Source organism: Melanerpes formicivorus, unplaced genomic scaffold (genome assembly GCF_026170545.1).
Source record: "Melanerpes formicivorus ecotype bairdi unplaced genomic scaffold, bMelFor1.0.p_v2 SCAF_33, whole genome shotgun sequence".
Lineage (NCBI taxonomy): Eukaryota > Metazoa > Chordata > Aves > Piciformes > Picidae > Melanerpes > Melanerpes formicivorus.
Window position 1 is genome coordinate 9,492,507 of NW_027142385.1, and position 5,268 is coordinate 9,497,774.

The following is a 5,268-nucleotide window of genomic DNA, read 5'->3' on the forward strand; positions in this document are numbered from 1 at the left end:
AACTGACAGTGTCGCCGCTGAACTCTGTAAACTGACAGTGTCGCCGCTGAACTCTGTAAACTGACAGTGTCGCCGCTGAACTGTGTAAACAGACTGTGTTGCCGTTGTACTCTGTAAAGTGAAAGTGTTGCCGCTGAACTCTGTAAACGGTCTGTGTTGCTGCTGAAACCTGTAAACTCATGGTGTTGCTGTTGAACCCTGTGAACTGACAGTGTTGCCACTGAACCTTGTAAACTGACTGTGTTGGTCCTAAAGCCTGTGTCCCTTAGGGACGTAATGAATTGTAGGATGGCTTGTGTGGAGGCAGGGGAGGTTCCTGCTATGTTTGACACTCTGTTGATGCTTTGAGCGTGCGAGTGAGAGCGGGCACGACTGAGACGTAGAAAATAGCTACGAAGCAAGCGGGAGTCCCGATCTGCGGTTCCACGTCTTCGCAAGGAGCGTGGCCAGAGACGGACGAAGCGAAAGGTGTCAATGGGAGCACGGCCAGTCACGGAATCTGCAGCATTAGTCCTTGTTGCACTTCATTGTGGTTTGGTGTAGGATGCGTATATGGTTTCTAGTACTAATAAACTAAGAAACACAATCAGGGCAAGGAAGTAGCGACATCCTTCTGAAAAGAAATGAAGGAAGGTCCCCTGCCTAAGGGAAGAACATGGCATATTTCTAAACTGTGTGTTCTAGTATGTGCAATTTGTTTTTACATGCTAGAAGCCTTTGCAGGTAAGTGAGGAGAAGGACAGGGGTGCTAGCTAAAGCTTTCTAAATGCCCAGTAATAGCATTTGTGAGTATGGAGGTAGGGAGGAGAGATTATTCAGGCGGAGATTAGGGGAAGGGGCGGATGGGCAAAGGGGCGGATGGGCAACTTAGGGTCCGGGTGAGGATTGCGTTTGGGGTCGGGGTTAACGATAGTGTGGTGGTCAGGGGGTTTAGGGTTTGCGTCGTGGACAGCACCAGGGTGAGGGTGCAGGGGCCGGCAGACGTAGGGTTAGGGGGTTGGGGTTAGGGGGTTAGGGTTAGGGGTGGTGGCAAAGGGGGTGGCAAAGAGACTTCCCTTGTTTCCAGTGTGGAAAACCCCTTGTTTGTCCCCTGACCCCAGAAGCTTCTCACAGGGGCTGTGTTCCTCACTAACAGCAAGGCTGCGCTCGGCCCCTGGGGATGCTGCAACCGGAGCAGAGAAGCTGTGTTCCTGGCAGTTCTCTCTCCACCTGGATCAGGATGAAGGTGCAGGCCATTGCTCTGCAGCTAGGCACTGCTGAGAGCTGCAGCTGGTACCCAGATCAAAGACAGCTTTGTCTCTAAGGCCAGTGCTGCCGTGCCGCGGCGTGTGCCGCCCCGGGGGATCTCAATGCTGCCACCCGGTGTGTAATGGCCGGCAGTGCAGCCGTGCCGCGGCGTGTGCCGCCCCGGGGGAGCTAATTTCTGCAGCCTAACTGCGCTGAATGCTCGAAAATTCTTAGGGGAAGAGCGGAGAGCGGAGAGCTTGACTCGAGCGTCGCTATGGATCCAGCGCCTACGCCCTAGCCCGGCTCTGCTCGCGCCAGGGGGGCAGCGTCCTGGTGGTCGCTATGGATACGGCGCCTGCGCCCTAGCCCGGCTCTGCTCGCGCCAGAGGTGCAGCGTCCCGGTCGTCGCTATGGATACGGCGCCTGTGCCGCAGCGGGTCCGGTCCCGCGCACGCGCCCTCCTCGCGGGCTGCGCCCCGCTTTTCTGGCTGGGGGGGCGGGCGCCGTGCAGAGCAGCTTTGGAGCCGGACCGGTCGCGGAGAGCCCTGATTCGGCGCATGATGCCGTTCTGTGCCCCAGGGTGCCTGCGAACCACCGTCCTTTGGCGGGGCAAGGGGTGCTGGCGCATTCGGGGAGCTTGCAGTGCGGTTTCCGGTGTCGCTGCCGGCCCGGGACTCCCAGGTGTGTTCCTTCCGGCGTCTGAAGGTGGTCTGGGGCCATCAGCAGGGCTTTTGGGGGTGACGGAGGAGGTCTGGGGGCACCTAAAAGGGTCTGGGGATATGTAAAGTTCTGGTGGGGCCATCTGAAAGGGTCAAGGGTCGTGGAGAGGCAGCTGGGCACCTCCGACGGACCCTTTGGGAGGTCTCTGCAGGCTCCCGTGGGAGCTGGGGGTGTCTCGGGGTGGGTTTGGGTTTGGGTTTGGGTTTGTGCTGCAAACAGCGTTGATAATGCAGGGACGTTTTAATTCCCACTGAGCACATTGCATATTCAGCAAGGATTTTCTAATTTAGCAAGGCTATGTCACATGCTCAGCCAGAAGACTGGAGGGCAGGTTGGCCGGTGGACTACTCTCCAGGACTGGATTGACCTCACTCAGCTGATGGTGAGCAATAGCCTTAATTTCCATTCCTTATCCTCCTTAGGACTTCTGCTATTGTTATTATTGCTCTTATTATTGGTATTACTATTATTCCTACCCCTGAGTTTTCTCACTTTCCCCCTTCCAGTTGTCTTCCCCCCACATCCTGCTGTGTGATGCTTGTTTGCTAGCTGGCGAGTGCCCTCAGGGCTGTGCCGGCCACAGAGCCTGCTTGTGTCATCTGCCTTAGGCACACTCATGTGAATCCAGCATTCAGAGAGGCGCTGCCTGTTGGAAAGATAAAGGTGAGCCAATTCAGTCCTAGCAATGTGATGTCTGCAGGTAGCCAGCAGCTTGGCATGTTCTCCTGAGCTCAGAGCCAGACAGCAGGATGTCTCATCTAGGCTCAGAAACTCAGGTGCTAAGAGTGACCTGTGGTAAAAGCTGTGAACAATTGAATTGACATGTCAGTAGGGTTTGGACACAGGGTCGTGGAAGTCTCAGTGGGACAGACGCTCCAGTTTCGGAAGCCTGTATTTCATGTTGCAAGGAGGTCGTTCTACAGCTGAACACAGCTGTGTGTGTACAGCCGTGAAGTGCAAACCAAATGATTTCCCGAGCTCATCTGAATCCCAGAGCTCATGAAATTCAGGCCTGCCTTCCTGTAGTGTTGGATCTCTCAAGGGGAAAAGTGAAGAGGAGGAGAACTCTTTAGCTTTCTCTCTCTTTTCTTTCCCTCAATACACTTTGTCTTGCTTGGCTTTGAATCACAACTGTGACGTTCGGTTAGGTGGTGAATGTGTACTAGGTGGTACGACACCAAAAGAAGGAAAAAAGAACAGGAATAATTTGCGTTATAGATGACTCCAGGTAAAAGTTTTTGGTAACAGTTTTATTGGCACTAAAAGATCATAAAAAGGGAATAAAGTGCAATAAAAGGCAAGCAAAGCAGCGCGCTGGGCTTGAGAGGGGACAAAACTCCACCTCCACAGCAGCCTTACAATAGTTTTCTTCATCTTCTATAGTTACATCATCTACATAAGCAAACTTATGCTAAACAGAAGGCAGGCATGTGATAATGAGTCGTAGAGTAGGCGGTCAAATCCCTTCTCCCCACATTCGGGTGGTAAGGGTCAATGTATCCATTTTCTCACGTGCACAATTTTGCAGGCTTCTTATCTGAAGAAAACAAATTCCTAGGTCTGAATGTTTATCTTTAAGATAAGCTCCGCCTCAGCCGTGATGTCTCCAACTAACCAGACAGTATCCTTGCAAGTCTGCAAGATATGTTTCTTTCCCTTTGCTCTCAAAACAGGCCTCACAAGATCCTGACCCTTAATCCCAGGGCACTCTAAGTCTTATAATTTTAAACATAGATCACCAGTATATTCATCACAATTTGTCATAAAAACCCCACAATTCCAGTAGGATTTCAAGTTCCTGCTTGATAATATAAAGCAGTCTGTGCTTTGTTGGTTGTTTTAGTTTCCTTGCTGTGCTGCAAAGATTTTGATAGGAATTTCTAGGTATTAACTACAGCCAGGGCAATCCTTCAAGTGCCCTAGGAATGCAGTGAAAACCTTTTGAGAATTGTTCCTGCTCTGTTACTCCTCAAGCTATGAGCAGACACACAGACAGTTGTTAACAGACTTTCTTTGATCATTCCAGGTCTGGTGTGCTGGGACTGGCAGGATTTTCCTGAGCTGTCCACGTACAGTTTCTGTTGACACTCTTCAGCTCGTACATCCGGTTTGCTGACAGAGGGTGTGGGGTTTGTGGGGCCCGGCAGCGAGAGTTTTCTAAAGAGGAGCTCTTAAGGGCAGCTCCAAGGTTAGGTTTGGATTCTCCTGGAGTCGCACACAGAACGAGTCTCACGATTCCAGTGGTCTAATTTTATAGCTGCATTTTCTTCTCTCTGCCTAGGTGAGAGAATGACCTCACTAAAGAAGAGACATAGCCTGAGCTCTACAGGAACCTTGAACCCAAGCAGCCAGTGCCTTCTGTGAGTACAAGCTGTTCTTGTTCAACGTGGAACTAGTTGAGAGCTGAAGCCAGACCACACCTTAATTCCCGCAGCTTCCTCTTCTGCAGATTAAACAGTCCCAGTTCCTTCAGCCACTCCTCATAAGACTTGTTATCCAGACCCTTCACCAGCTTTGTGGCCCTTCTCTGGGGACACTCTCTCACCTCTGTGTGCTGGGGAACACCACTTCTGCCGGGCCAGCCACCAGCTGGGTTTAACTCTGTTCCCCACTGCTCTTGGGGCCCAGCCATCCATCCTGTTCTGCTGTCCAGCAGTCCCTTTGAAAAAAAATCCATCTGAAAAAAGAAGTAGCAGAGAAGGAAAGTTGAAGCTGCAAAGATTGCAGTCCCCTCAGTTGTTGAGGATTGTTTTGAGCAAGAGGGGCCTTGGGTCCCAGGAACGCCTGTGCAATTCAGGCCTTGAAGAATTCTCTGTGATAATATAGTGGCGGAGTAAGAGATGTGAGAAAGTGCTGATTGCTTGGTATGCTGAAGTCCAGCTGCCTCTGAGATGGGAGGCAAGCAAGATAAGGAGGAGGCGAGATCTGGGGAAGAGAGCAATTAGACCGGATAGAAGAATTCCACCGAGTTGTGAAAACAATGATGTAACCTTTTAGAGAGCAACCAATAGTATGTTGCCAAGTGGGCATAATTATAGCAGACTGTATATAAGATGTGTCTGATGCTCAATAAAGTTGGATTCCGCTGATCAAATTGGTCGAATAAGCGGCCCCTTCTTGCGGCACTCAGTTCTTGTGGTACTCTCTGTGAGATCCTAAGCCACCTGAACTGAGCCGGTCAGGCAGCCAAGCTAGTGCAGCAGTGTCTTCTGGAGAGTTGATAGGAGCCAGTTCTGTGGGGTTTGTTGAAGTGAGTGGCCAGTCGTTCTACATGAACAGTTGTCTTAGTGCTAGCAAGTAGGAGGCTCTGAAGTGTGGTAC

General features: G+C 51.3%; 1 long non-coding RNA gene across 1 annotated transcript; it reads left to right on the plus strand.

The window, feature by feature from the left end:
* Window positions 1-2,228: 2,228 nt before the first annotated feature.
* LOC137449787 (uncharacterized) lies at window positions 2,229-4,092 on the plus strand. Its single transcript, XR_010989490.1, has 3 exons — window positions 2,229-2,329; window positions 2,454-2,610; window positions 3,974-4,092. It is a non-coding gene; the product is annotated as an uncharacterized lncRNA (long non-coding RNA).
* Window positions 4,093-5,268: the final 1,176 nt, after the last annotated feature.